The following is a 15128-nucleotide window of genomic DNA, read 5'->3' as shown; positions in this document are numbered from 1 at the left end:
ATTTTGAAGATTAAGTACAAAAGAAGTGAACGTGAAAAATACCTCTTCAATAATTTTTATATTGATTACATGCTGAAGTGATATTTTGGGGCTACACAAAATGTATTAATTATAATAAATAAATATTATATAAGTAATCAAACTTATAAATGAAATGTATTCTTAAAATTCATTTCACCTGTTTGCTTTCACCTTTTTAATGTGGCTATTAGGAAAAATAAATGTGCATATGGGTGTACATTTGTGGCTTGTATTACATGTCTGTGGAAAAGCGCTGGTCTAGCATCGATCTCTAGTTTTTAAAATGTTGTTTGTGGCAGTTACACTTTGTGCAATGGAAATCTTATGCAGAACTCCACCCTATAAAGCAGGTAAACGTGGAGCTGCCAGGTGGAAGAGGGGTGTATTTGTGAGGAGAGGGGGTTGGGGTGCACGGCTGGGGACTGGGAGTGTGGGAGGAGCCCTATCCATTATCAGGGCCTGGTCTGGCTCATTTATTATGGGATTGGATCATCCATTCATTTGAAATTGTGGGGAAAATACTCGGAGGAGGCCCCCATTCAATCATCCTAAGTGGAATCTGATCGTTATCTTGGGATAAACATTCCAAATGGAAGGTGAGTGCTGGGAGATAAGGAAGATAAGGAAACCATATGGCCCTGTCAGGAGGCTCCTAGGGCCTTATTCTTGAAAGGATTAATGAGTTCAAGGGGGGGCGGGCGGGGGGCATCTCGGTTCTGTTTTGTGGAGGCAGAGGCCACAAAGCCCCAAATAGGAATGTGAACTGTACTGAGGCAGGGAAGACTGGAACTCAAAACCCTCTCTTGCCTTTCCTGGGTTCTTTCCCCATCTGTCTACCCCTCTTCACAATAAAGCCCTTCAGGTTGGTAGAAATGGACCCTCAATTTCTAAACTTCACTCAGCATCCTAGGCCATCAGGGTTTGGAGTATGGGATCTGGGCCTACCCCTGCCCCTCCTTGATCTGGCAAAATTTCCAGAGGCTTCACCTCTGCCTCCCCCATCTCCCCCACTACCTATTGGTGGCCACCAGGGTGGGTACACAGAGGAGAGGGGCTTTCCTGGAAGGGGTAGGGTTTTTGGTGGGCCTGTTGGGCCATGTGGCAAAGCTAAGAATCGCCTGCCATGGGAGAAGGCAGGTAATATGAGCCATGCAGAAAGGGATCTGGGGTTGGGGGGAACAGAGGCAACGGGCTTTTGAGCACGTTTTCTCCTCCCCTACGTCACAAGGCACTTCATCCTTCATTCTTCTGGCACTGCTGTTCTTGCATAGCTGTTCTCAGACACACAACTTGAAGGCATTCAGTTTAGGTGCAGAAGTGGGTGCTCGGAGCAGGGAGGGTGGCTTCAGGATGGTGTGACAGTGGTCGCTAATAAGAATAATAATACAAAGAATAACCAGTATTTACTGAGGGCTCATTTTATGGTAGTGCCTACATTGATTGTCTCATTAAATCCATAATAGCTCTGGGAGTTAGGTGTCATTTTCCTAAGGAGGAAACTGAGGCTCAGAGAGGCTAAGTCACTTGCCCAAGGTTGCACAGCTAGTAAGAGTTAGAGCCAGGAGCCAAACCCAAGAGGCTGAACCTAGAAGCCCACGTTCTTGATGTAGACAGGGGCCCAGAACACGATTATTCCTGTTAGACTTCGGCACCCTTGGTCAGTGATCAGCACTTAGAAGAGACTCTCCCGCTCACATTTTGGACAGTCCCAAAGTAACGTGGGCAGTTGTACCTGGCTGCCAACCAAGTGAGCCACGCTTATCCCCCACTCTCAGTATATGGTCACATCTTAGGGAGAGGTGGGAACAACTGGGGTGGGGGGCGCAGCAGGGGTCCCCCAGAGTTCCAGCTACAGGCTTCCCTGCCTCAGACTGGCCCTGGCTGACGGCCTCGGTTTGGGGCTTTTCAGTGCTCTGAGCACATCTAAACATTTGGAGAAAAACGAGAAAGCGAACAATAGAGGCTTGTGGGCTGGAGGACAGGGACGACTTCCCCTGGGGACTCAGCACTGTTCATAAACTGCCCCAGCTGCACTCTCACGGCTGGGATGTCACAGGAGCCTGGCTGAATGGCAGCCTTGTCCTTGTGGGGGGCTGGCTACTGGCTCCTCTTATATATGGGGCGGGGGGGATGCAAATATCAGTGAGGGAGCCCGGCGCTCAGGAGGAAGGCATGTTTTCCTGCCTGAATTTTGGGAAATCACACAGAAAAGATGCATCTGAGCCTTGGCATTGTAGTTCTGCCAAGTTGCCCCCTGACAGACAAGTCCTGATCAGAGGTGTTTGCCCTATAGGAAAAGAACCAGCTTTCCATTGAATGGACTCTGGGTTCTGTCCCAGAGAGCTTGTGCTGCAAAAGGCCTGGAGAGTAAGTGGGACTCTGGTGCTGAGATCAATTTGGACAGCTGGAGATGGCCATGGTGCCTTCAGAAATGTGCCCATCGGGCATCACATTGAGTGGGGTAGGACCGTGGGCCAATGGTGGGCTTCTCTGAGCTTTCTCCCTTTCTATAGCCCAAGACTTTTAAGACAGTCGCCTCCCATTGTCACAGCCAAGGGCAGCAGGGCAGGGTGCTTTAGGCCAAGAGTCAGTGGGTGGAGGGGCGCTTAGACCCCCTTCTCATTCACAGCTGACCAATTAAGCCAACCAAGACCCGGTCAGGCTAAATTGCCCGAGCAGGTGTTCTCCACATCTCTCTCCCAGACCCCCGGACAACTGTGGGGGGCAGAGAGTCCTCGTCAGGATGGCCTTCCTGGAAAAGGCTGGACTATTTCTAAAGAGGCTGTTCAGACATCACATCACAGTCCCAGACGGCCCAGAGGTTCTTGCACTCCCTTGGCTGCCCTCCCTGGGAAATGCTTTGGATCAGACAGCACTTCTGGGTTGTTTTTGCCTGAGGAAAAGTGGTAAGAATTCAGCAAGAATCCTATGGTTGAAGTAAAAGTCAGTGGATTTCTTTACTAAAAGTATTTGTAAAGAACCAACCATCCAGGGGGCATGAGGGCATATTAAGGCAGAGACTGAGGACACTAATATGGGCAAGGAGGCCCTGGGTGAGGGCACCTTTGGGGCAAAGAGAAAGGAATTTAGAGATGAATGGTTTGGCTTCTGGAGAATAAAGAAAGGGGTTTTCAGTGTCTAAGAAGTTCAAAATGGCTGCGGAAGGTCACATCTGCAAGCACCGACCAACAGGGTTGTGCTGAAGAGGCCTCCAGAGGGTCTACACTCCTTCTGTCCTTCAGTCACTTAGCAGATACTCACCGAGGGCTTCCAAAACTGAACGTTGAGGATGTAAAGCCAAATAAGAAACATCCTTTCCCTCAAAGCTCTCACAGGCAAGCTGGTGATGGTAATCCAGTGTGGACAGAGCAAGGACGGATGGTGGGCAGAGAGTGTGCAGCGGGAGTGCAGGAACGGAGTGGAAGGCAGAAGCCTGAGCTGGGTCTTCGAGGATGAGCTGGGAGTCAGCCAGGCAGCTCAAGAGGAAGGACAGCTAATCTCGCAGAGGGCACAGACTGTGCAAAGGCTAAGAGGGAAAGCATGAGCATGCCCCCCTCCCCAACCCCAGGGACAGCTGGGCCAATGCTGTGAAAGGAGCTGGTGCCCAAAGAGGAAAAGACTGGCCCCACATCCTTTGCTTTTGACTCTCATGATTTTCTATCAGCCTGGCACATGTGGGCTGTGAAAACCTCCTGGCACAAGGGCCTCTATGAATTTCCATCCCTTCCAGCACATTAAATGAAAGGCCTTGTCCCTGGCTTTGGTGCTGGGTTGACCCCCACAGAGAATGTGTCTATAGGACACCCTCTCCTTTCATACCTATTGCTTTTTTTTCCCCCCTGATAATTTGCTGGTCTGACATGCAAGAGGCAAGCAGCAGACTTGCAAGTTATAAGGGAAGGATCTGTTCCCAAGGAGCTAAACAATATTATCGCTGTATTTTCTTGATTTCCAGTCTCACCCCAGCTCCAAAAATCTGTCATTAAATCAATGCAGCTTTAGGACTAAAGGAATATGGGAAATCCCTAATCACACCCCACCTTTAGATACAATCTTTGACCATGTATGTCCACAATTTCATATATGCTTTCTAGTTTTACTCTCTTCTTTCACAATTGAACACACAGTTGGCTGGCTTAAATCCAGTGAGCATTTGATTGAGGCTAAAATTCCCCAGCTTTCGGCACGCCTAATGATTTCCATCTTTGTCTCATTTCTATTAGGTTTATGAGAACTGCCCTTCTTATCACTAGCATCAGCACTTCATTTTTCCATTTTCCACTCATTCTTATAAAATAATAAGGTCAAAATGCAATAAAATATTCAAATACTTGCACAAACACTGCTGAACAGTCAAAAGTTGACGCTGTTGAAACTGAACTGTTGGCTGCCAGGCAGCGTTCCCATGCAATGGCTTAAATGTTAGTTCACGGGGAGAGCTTGAAATCAGCAGTTGACTCAGGGGCTGTGTGGTGGTGGTGTAGGTCAGTGTAGAATGTATAAAAAATAAGCATGTGTCAACGTCAAAGGTATAAGCTGAAGGTCATGTAGAATGATCCCACCCTCTGAAGCTCAGTGGGTTACATATTCTGTCACCCCCTGCTCAAATGGGCAGGCACTGCTATGCAACCAGGCTGTTGGTGACTGCTTTTTTCCAAGCAGTTTGCATTGCGTCACAGACATGCTCCAGTAAACCATCCAACATCTCTGAGTTTGCAGGTTCGTGAGTAGAGAGGGGTTGTAGGTACCGCCATCCTATTTTACACCTGGGGAGATTCTGCACACTAGTTACAGAGGGAAGTCAAGTTTTAGGTAACAATTTTCCATACAACTCAGCTGCAAGCTGATCTGCTGCCCCCCGGGGGGGGGGGGGGCGGCTCGGAGCTGCTGCTATCATATCCAGAGATAGGGGGCTTACCGGCCAACAGAGTGGTGAAAGGACACTTAGTGTTGCTTTAAAAAATTCCTCGGGAAGCTGAAGAGTGCCTGGAAACAGATACCCAGGATTTCTCTGCCACTTAGCAACCCTGGCAGTGGAACATGACTTATGTCTCTAAGCTTGTAGCTAGTGTGGTCCTTGCAAGCTCAGCAATTCTAGGGGATATACTGAGAAGAGAGTCCTAGTCTCTCCTCAGAGCTGCCTGCATACCAACGACCTATCCCCAGAACTTCTTACTCTTGAGTCAGTATCTTTTATGTGGAAAGGATTTTGTGAGGAAGCGGTAGATGAAAACCTGATCTTTTAGTCTGTGACTAACCAGCACGTTAGAGGGGAAAGAATTCAATCCTGGGCATGGGAGACTTAGTCTGTCTTATCTTTCTGAGTGGCTCTGGACAAGTTCCCTCATTTGCAAAATAAGAGGGTCGGTCTATATGAGCTCTCAGCTCTAATACTCAGAGTATTAGTGAGAAATGAGACAACATGTGAAAATTATAAAGTATGATTTAAAAAATATATCTCAGCAAATATTTATGGTCGTCACATGTGCCAAGGCAATGTAAGTCCAACCCTGAGATTTATAACAAACCATGATGGAGGAATTGAGGGCTCCCAATCAGGCCTAGAACTATCACAACAAAACTACAAAGCCCTTTCCTTCTGAATCAGAATCCCCCAAGCCAGGTCCCCCTCCTTCACCTGCCCTGGGTGGAAGGGTCACAATTTCCCTTCAAGACTGAGGGGTATGGGGGCTTTGGTTGCAAATTGGGACAGGGAAACCTCCTTTTGATTAAATATAAGACTGAGCACACTGTTTTCAGAGTTGCTACGGCACGCATTTTGTGTTTTGCTTTAAGTTTCCAAAAACCAGCAAGAAAGGCAGTATTTTCCCTACCTTCAGAGAAGAAAATGGGAAAGAGAGGTGGGTTTTGCGGTTCTTATTTTGCAAACCTCCCCAAGGTGCACGAACTCCTTCTCTGCAGCAGCAGGTAAACAAACACCTGAGCTAGGAAGGAGAACTACCAGGTAGGTAGTCTACAGAAAATGCCAGCAAGACAAGGGAAGGGAGGGGTTGGGGCAGGGCCAGCTCTCCTGCAAGCTGAAAGCCTACTTTTGTTTGAATCCCATCCCAATCTTCACCTACCAACCCTTGGGAGGGAGGGGCCGTACCAAGGAAGGTGTATTTTCCCCCAAGGGACTATTCCTAAAACGAAGAGGGACTTGAAACCTGTGGGTGCAGAAAGCCGAGGTGATGCCCTTTCTGCAGCGCCTCTTGGGCCGGGAACTTGGGGGAAGCTAGGATCCCCCCTCCCTTCACTCTGTTGGTGTTGGTTTGCGCTGGAATGCCAGGCTTTTCAAAGTGTCAGAGTGATTGGCACTTTCTAAATATGAACAGCGATGTAGTGATAAGAAACCAAGCGTCTGGCTTCGCGGGGTAGCGTACCGCTGGCAGTCCGGGGGCTCGGCTGGGCCGGCGACCCCCTTGTGCTCGGGTGAAACCTCAGCACTTCCCTCCAGGCCTGCTTTGGAAACGGTTCTGTTCATTCCCAGGGTTCCCATTTTCCAATTTTCACTTCTGGGACTGGGGAAAAAAAAAAGACAAGAAGACACCCCTCGCCACCTCATTCTCTGCACGCAGGCCCACGACTCAGCCCTGGTGACCCAAATGGCTGAGTCAACTGGGCGAAACAGGAGCGTCCCCAATGGGCCGCCCCCAGCCCCCTTTGCCCCTCGCTCGGCCCCACAATGAGCCCTTGTGCCGCGCCTGCAGCCAGGCCTGGGATTTGGCGCTGGGATGGGGGGAATAGTCGTCAGATATTTAAAACAGAGCCGAGGGAACAAAGCAGGCCTTTGTGCACGAAGGAAGCCGCGAGCTGGGAGCCCGCAGCCGTGCGGAGGGCTGCCCGGGCGCATGCGCGCAGCGGGCCTGGCGGTGCTCCGGTGACCGAGAGTTTTCCAACCCCCGGCCGCCCGGCCTTTGTTAACCCTTTCCCAGCCCTCTCCCCGGGTCGGCGTGAAGAGAAGCCGGCTTTCATCTGCTGACCGGAACGCGTTTAATTGAAAAAAGAAATAGTCATTTCCCATGTTTCTATAGGAAGCACAGATCATTAAAATAGAATGATATACCAATTGGGAACCCGGATTTTAAATGACTGGGATTTAATGGGACACTTGGGATCACGTAAAAATCGAGACATTTCAAAAAGATGCCTTCTTCGGACGCTAGCGAACCCTTTTTAAAGGATTACTTGCTGTCTTGTGTATGCTGGGTGACCGACTGTTCCAGTTTCCTGTTTACTATCGCTTGGGATTTGGAAGATATGTTGGTTATTGTCAAGGTCCTGGCTTTTGTTTGGGGTTGTGGGCTGGACGGTGTTTATTTATTTTAAAAAAACACACACAATTAAATAGAAGTGGAGTGTACATGGTACATACAGAGATGGGACTGGGTCACGAACCAAGGAATATAATCCAAACTATGCACTAGAGTTTCTTATAGAAAGGGGGGGGGAGGGAGGGAGGGAAGCATATAATAGCAGTTATTAAGCACATTTTGTTGTGGGGGGAACGGATTGAAGAGGTCTTTCCAGTAGGATAGACTAGAAGTGACTTGTCAGGGGGATAGGATGTATAAAGTATCCCATTCTGTTTTATACTGGCAATGATTGCCCCCCAATATGTAATGAAAGAGTGAAAGGCAGAGGTTGGGGGAAGCCAACTACAGACTTAGAAATGAGTTATTATGCTCTTCTTATCCAGATGGATAGGAAGGACAGTCACAAACCACCAGGTGATTCAATAACCTTCGAAACAAGGCTCTTGGCCCCAGTCCAGCGAGGTTAGATGGACAGCCCCTGTCAAAGCAAGTCAGAGAAAGTGGAGGGAATCAAAGGGACATCTCTGGCCCATATGCTAGGACTGCGCACACCAGCCCACTTTGCACTGCCTATGTACACTCGTCTCAGGAATGTATGGCCTTTTCTCTACCCTTCGTAGCTCAATTACCAGGTGGTCACAAGAAAGCAAAGACATTTCTATGTGAGGTCATCTTGGCGAGAAGTTCCCTTACCATCCTTGACCTCCAGGTCTCCAGGGCAACCACTGCTGGGACGTCACTGGTACTAGATTGTGTCCCTCAAAGGCCACACTGCAGCAAGGGCAAATAAACAATTTTGGGGCAACAGTCACGTAGCAAACTCATTCTCAAATGAGGGCTGATTAGTTAGAATTACATAAGTGGTGTTTTTCCACTCTCTTCCACATTCTGGCCCAGAATTCTGGCCATAGAACATAGTCTAAGAATGTACCTTGGGACGTGAGATAAGAGAACAGTGTGGGGGAGGGGCTTGGAGAAGCACTTTCTTCTAGACAGAGGGACAAAGTCTCTTTCCTCTTAGCTTCCCCAGCTCATTACTCATTTCTTCTCCCTGTCTCAGATCAATAAAGGAATTTTATCTTTATATAAAGGGAGTTGTGGTAGACAGTCTCCAAGATGGCAGTCCTCAATCTTTCCCTCTTGGTGTTTGTGTGCTGTTTCTCAATTTGGACTAGACATAGTGACTTGCTTGACCAACAGAATATGGTAGAAGTGACATTCTGGAACTTCCAGGGCTTGGTTATAAGAACCCTTGTGGGGCCGGCCCGGTGGCTCATGCGGTTAGAGCTCCGTGCTCCTAATGCCGAAGGCTGCCGGTTCGATTCCCACATGGGACAGTGCCAGATGGCTCAGTTGGTTGGAGAGCAGGCTCTCAACCACAAGGTTGCCGGTTCGACTCCTTGACTCCCGGAAGGGATGGTGGGCTGCACCCCCTGCAACTAACAACGGCAACTGGACCTGGAGCTGAGCTGTGCCCTCCAGAACTAAGATTGAAAGGACAACAAATTGACTTGGAAAAAATCCTGGAAGTATACACTGTTCCCCAATAAAGTCCTGTTCACCCCCCAAAAAAAAATTTTTTTTAAAAAAAGAACCCCTGTGATATGTCCTTGGGTCCCTTACAACCTTCACTCCTGGGACACTCTCTCTAGAAACCAGCAACCATTCTATAAGAAGTCCAAGCTACATAGAGAGTCTAGGAATAGACACTCTTGTCAAGAACCTTAGCTGAGCTCTCCCTCAACATTCACATCACTGCCAAACTTGTGAATGAGTGACGTCCAGCTCAGTAGAACCTTTGGATGACTCCAGCCTAGCCACCATTTGACTGCAAGGACAAGAGATCCTGAATGAGAACCAGCTAGTTGGGCTGGGGTTTCTAGGCAGGAATTCCTGCCTATTCTCAGGAATTTTTTTCGCTTTCCCATTCCCGAATCCCGAGAAAAGTTGGTCGGGAAATAAGGAAAATCAGCTCCTTGAACCCAGTAATACCCACAATGGGAAATAAATGTACTACTCACAATGTATCTCTTAGACATTTTTCCTATTTATCGCTAGGGTTTCCAGGCAGGAATTCCCTCCTATTCTCGGGAATTTCTTTTTCACTTTTCTGTTCCCGAATCCGAGAAAAGTTGGTCGGGAAATCGGGACCTTGAACCCAGGTGGTTGGGAGTATCGGTTGTTACTTTGTGGAAACGATTCATCATGGAGAACATAAAACAGTTTATATCTTGGGATTTGGGAATGGGAGAGTGAAGAAAATTCCTGAGAATGGGCGGGAATTCCTGCCTGGAAACCCTAAGTTGGGCCCAGTCAGCAGAGATGTAAGAGATAACCATCAATTGCTTTAAGCCACTAAGTTTTAGGGTAGTCTGTTATGTAGCAATAGGTAATTAAACAGGAATGAAACGCTGGATGGGGAGTGTAGAGAGACGAAAGGAACTCCTGAAATCACAGTCACTTTGAGGGGCTCTATTTCTCCGTCTTTTTTATCTTCCTGTATAACCTTAGCACCACCCCTCCTTTCTGAGTTATGCTTGGCACACAGCACACAAACCTTGTGCTGCCGCTAATTGTTCCATGTGCATAGTCTCCTCAATGTGATGGTGGGCAGCCTGAGGGGAAGACCCTATCCCTACTCTCCCTAGTACTGGCAGATTCGTCAAGCTATTCTAGTGGAAAAACATGGAGAACAGCTGGAACAGCATCTCAAGGTGCTTAAGTGGCTTGGCTTATGATCTTTGATATTTAATACCTGATATCTTATATCATCACTGCCTGGACACACCCAGGATCCAGCCACACCATGGAGGAGTCTGAACCCCACCAACACTGTGGCCTCTCCAGGGAAGGAGCTCAGGGCCAAGGGTGCAGTTGCATCTCCTGGTTAGATTTGTCCCTCTGGGGGATTTAGTACCAGGGAGAGCTCTGGAAACCAGAAGGAAGTTTAAAACTGTGTGGATGGGAGCAAACCCCATAAGGACCCGAACCCTCAGGACCCATTTGTGGAGCTCTCAGGAACAGCTGAGAGCCCTTCGTATGAAGGACACTTGCTCACGTTCAAGGCCTCCCCCAGCTGCCCATTTATGGACATGTGTGTTTAAGCCACGCCAGGCTCAGTGGTGGAGAGGCAGGCCAAGCTGGTGCCTGCTCAGAGGCTCTGCTGGGCCCAGTGCATACTCCGAGCTGGGGAGAGAGGGAGGAGAAAGGCAGGGCATGGGCAGCTCAGGAGGAGTTCCTTCACCTCTTCAGAAAACATTCACCGGTGTGCCAGGCCTGTCTCCAGGCAGTGGGGATACCGTAGGGAGTAAGGCGAAGTCCCTGCTGCCATGTTAAACACCTTCTGGGGGAGTTGTATCTCAGACATACATGTCACCTACATAAGCAGAGTTTGGCTACAGTGAGAACCAGGGGATCAGTGGTCTTCGTGCCTCATTATATCTAAGCCTTCTGACTCCATTAAAGACCTGGAACTCCCTGTGCTTCAAGGTAGTAGTGAGTGTGGGCACTAAAGACACATTATCTGGGTTCAAGTTCTGGCTTCACCATTTACTGGCTGTGTGATCTTGGGTAAGTTGCTTAACCTCTCTGAACTGCTGGCTCCTCATCAGTAAAAATAAGAATAATAACATTGCTTCATCTCAGGGTTGTATGGGGATTTGATGATATCCCACTGGCAAAGTGAGCACGTAGCTCCATGCCTGGCACCTGTAGGTGATTAGGAATTGTTGGCTCCTATCATACGTGCTTTCCACAGGCATGGGAAAGCTCTGGCCGTGAAATTATCTACAAAGTCCTGCAAGGTAGTACAAGTAGGTTTTGTTTAAAAGAACAAAAGGGATAATGAGGGAAGAAGAGGGAGTCTCATTTGGGAATAAACTAGCCCAGGATCCTGGCTGCTCCAGTCATCTACTTCCTGAGAGGATTACACAGGCCTCATATGACATTAGTCTCATTTTCTTGGCCAGGATGCTGACATATATCCTGCTCCTGCATACTCTGAGTTTCACACGGCCCTGGGAGCCAAGGCTCCTCTGCCTGAAACCTGGGATATGTTGGGCCTCCCTCGGGAAAGACTAGGGGTCAGTTGCAGGTAATTAATTGCCTGGTCCAGGAGCCATGGAGTACTTGGGGCTATGAGGGCAGAGAGCTGAGGTTAGAGTGTCCCCAGAGCCTTAGGAAGCATGTCGGGTCCATCCCTTGATCCCACTTCAAATTCCAGCCTATGGACACAGCAGAAGCAATGGGAAAGCTGTGACTTGTAGACCCTGCTCCTTGCTCATCTTTCCTCTCAGCTTCCCAAGCCCATACCTCATTGTTTGACATCCAGGAAGACTGGCCAGATGTGCTGATACCAAAGGAGATCAAGCTGGGGAAGCGTTTCTGAGAAGAGGCAGCTGCCCCTGCCCATGGTTAGTGTGGGGACAGATCCCAGAGAGCAGTTTCCAGGCTCTCGGCCTCACGTGGAAAGGTGCTGGCTCGGGTGGTAGATGGCCATCAGCTGTGATTAGTTGGCCATCAGCTGTTACTGGTTAGCCATTGGCCACTGATATAACTGCCGTGGCTACGTTAGCAAGTGGGGATTGCAGTTAGCAGGGCGGATTGCAGTTAGTAAGTGGGGTTGGTTGGCAGAGAAAAGGACAGCAGGTTGCGGATCTTGTGGCTCCTGCTTCCTGTGTCTCCAACCCAGTTGCCACTGAGACTATAGTGGCATGAACCCCCCCACCATGGCTCCCTGGGTGTTCCTTTTTGGCCTTGACATATCCTGCAGGATATTATGCAGGGAGTGGGACCAGAGACCCCGCATGACACCCCGCAGGACAGTTATGAGTTACCTTTGCAATGTAAATGTCCCCGCAATGTCACACAACCAGCAAGGAGCCCACAGCCCTTTCTCCTCCTGCATCCATCAAGCATTTTCTAGAATCCTACTTCCTTTTCTAAGCAGCACATCCATTTTATGCCACCATTCAGACGGCACTGTCAGTTAACCATTCTGAGTATGGCGCGTGTTTGCTGGTGAGAAGCCTGGCCCTCCATGGGGAGGGTCGTTTTCCTGAGAAAATGCCCACTTTACCTCATTTTTTCAGGGGCCCACTTCCTGACCAACAGGCTCAAGGTAAGTGAAGCTAGAGCCCAGAGTCTGGGAAAGATTCCAAACCCCTGGTGTTTCCAACACAGAGGGGTTATACTTACTGTAAATCTTTACTCTCCTTAAAGTAGTTTAACAGAAAGAAGACATTTGATCCTTCCTTAGTACATCTCAATAGTTCGATTTTCACTGTCATGTGAACTCAGAACATAGAAAAATAAAACATAAAGCCTTACTGGGCCTACTGGTTTATCCATCATATTCTATTACCTTTTAAGAAGACTGCCTTGTTAGCAAATCTAATCACTTGAGGAACACCTGGTGACCCTGTAGGTGGTGGCAAGGGAAAGATTGGCTTAGTTTCTTCCGCAGATGTAATTCTTTGGGCTCTCCACCCAGGGTCACTGCTAACCCACACGGCACCTATGTGCAAATTAGAAAAGGCACCCCTTCCTCTCTGTGGATGCAGCCATGCCATTGGGCACAGGTTGGCAAGCAGAGTGAGGCTGGATTTCAGCCCCCACCGACCCTCTAGTCCAGTGAACAACCTATATGACTGTATATGGTGGCCTTGCCTCCACCCAATGTTACTAGCTCCAGTTTCTCTTCTTGGAGAGGACATGGGGACAGTGTCCCAGAGAGCAGTTTCCAGGCTCTCGGCCTCCCATGGAAAGGTGCTGGCTCAATTATTAGATGGCCATCAGCTGTATCAGATGGCCATCCACTGTGGCTGGGTGGCCATCAGCTGTTACCAGTTAGCCATTAGCCACTAATATAACTGCCATGGCTATGCTGGCAAGGGAGTTGATGCGGGTGGCAGAGAAGCAGACGGCGGATCGCGCACTGTGTGGAGCCTGCTTCCTGTGTCTCCAACCCAGCCACTAGCGAGAATATAGTGGTATGAACCCCCTATCTATGGCTCTGTGTGTGTTCCTTTTTGGCCTCACCATATCCTGCGTTCTGGTGCGGGGAGCGGGGCCAGAGACCCCACATGACAGAGGGGCTTAGTGGAGAGGGAGAGGGAGAAGGAAGAGGATGCTCATTGCTGTATGTTAGAGACAGGTTCCTGGAGACCCAAGAGCAATACCTTAACGTGGGCATGTTTTGAGTTCTGGGAGAGTTTGGGGGCACTTCATAGTAGGGCTCGTTTTTCCTGGGACGGAGAACCCGGTCTTTGAAGTTAAGACAGTCTCAGGGGCTGGAACAGCTGGTCAGTCTGCCCATAATCCTGCTGGGAAACCTTACAGCAAACAGTCCTGGATTTGCTCATTTGGATGCCTTACGGGAATTTCCAGGAACATTTTACCCTCTTCTGAGAAAGAGAGGGTAGGCTTAGGGCACTATTCTCCCCTTGCCTCCTCTTGAGCTTTGGTCTGTGGTTAGGACATCTGGGCTCATGGAGTTTTAACCCATCTCTGCTTTCAGATCTAAATCCAATCACCTGTCAAGGGGCTGGCCTTCCTTGCTTTGATGAGTCCATTTACGGAGTTCTCCGTGGTGTGATCTGCAAGGGAGGGGACGAATCTGGAAGACTCTCTGTGGGATCTCAGGGGTATCGTCTTCCCTAGCTGTGACCCAGCATGTTCACCTCTAAGACGGAATGAATAGCATGCAGCATGTCCATAACATGAATAGACCTCATGAGGACTCATGACTTCAAGTTTAGGTAGGTTTTTTTGGTAAGTAGATACATTAATAGACCCAGCACCAAATCCTGTAAGTCACCAAGGGCTCTCAGAAAACTAGAGATGCTTGTTCATTTCCTCACCCATTCATTCAACAAACATTTATTATTTACCTTGCTTGTCTCTGGGTGAAGAGGCCAATCGGAAAAACACACTCTTATCTTCTGTTTAAATGCCATTTCCTAGGGAAGGCTTACCCTGATTATCCCCTCTCCAGACTTGGGAACCTCTGTGTATACTCCCTTTTGGTAAAGGCTATCACACATTAATTACTTGATCAAGTTCTGTCTTTTCCACTAGATAGCTTCAGGAAGAGAGGGACCTTATCTACATTCATCAAAATGCATCTGCACCAATGCAGGCCCCATGTGGCCCCAAATAATATGGGTTGACTGAATCTATTTGGTTCCCACCTAGTGTACTGGAAGTCAGAGTGGCTCCCTCTGCCATGATTCTCCCGTGTTTAGGAAATCCAGATCTTGTGGAGGGTCTAATCCTAGGCAGAGATCCATCTGCTCCTGAGAAGGTCAGGACCAGATGATCGCCAAGGTAACCTCCAGCCTGAAGCCCACAGTTGAAGGACAGATGGGAGTCTGGAGGCCTGGACAGTGAAGGGATAACCAGAGTACGGAGGTGCCAGCCAGGTTTGAGGCCTGCTTGCAGAACCATTCCAGATGCCGAGGCTCCAGGCCTGATCCCTCTTTAGGAAAGAAAGAAAGAAAGATATAAACCAAGAATGCAACTCTAAAGAGGAGCTCTTTGTGGGCCTGAGGCCCACCTGTCCTTTATCCTCAGCCCATGTGCTCCAGGTTGGGGAAACCTACCCCCAATGGGTCTGCCGGAGACAGGGGAGAGGGATGGGGTGCCGTGGCTGCTCTGCCTACCTCCTGCATCTCAGAGCCTTGGGTCTGGTTATACTCATTGTCTCTGTGCACAGAACCCAGGTCGCTGCTGGAAGGATATTAGCTGGGCCCTGGTTGCTGATAGCACTGCTTTATTTATGCTGGGCCCCTA

At 48.9% G+C, this 15128-nt stretch overlaps 1 long non-coding RNA gene across 2 annotated transcripts in view; it reads left to right on the top strand.

The window, feature by feature from the left end:
- Window positions 1-15128, top strand: part of LOC141570821 (uncharacterized) — a 152257-nt gene that overhangs the window by 131256 nt on the left and 5873 nt on the right. For both annotated transcript variants that reach the window (XR_012495276.2, XR_012495275.2), the window contains exon 2: window positions 13855-14095. This is a non-coding gene — a long non-coding RNA (uncharacterized LOC141570821). The remainder of the gene's footprint in view (window positions 1-13854; window positions 14096-15128) is intronic.

Source organism: Rhinolophus sinicus, chromosome 3 (genome assembly GCF_057876585.1).
Source record: "Rhinolophus sinicus isolate RSI-liver-muscle chromosome 3, RSI-T2T, whole genome shotgun sequence".
Classification (NCBI taxonomy): Eukaryota; Metazoa; Chordata; class Mammalia; order Chiroptera; family Rhinolophidae; genus Rhinolophus; species Rhinolophus sinicus.
The sequence above is the reverse complement of the archived record's forward strand: the minus strand, read 5'-3'. Positions and strand labels throughout refer to the sequence as shown.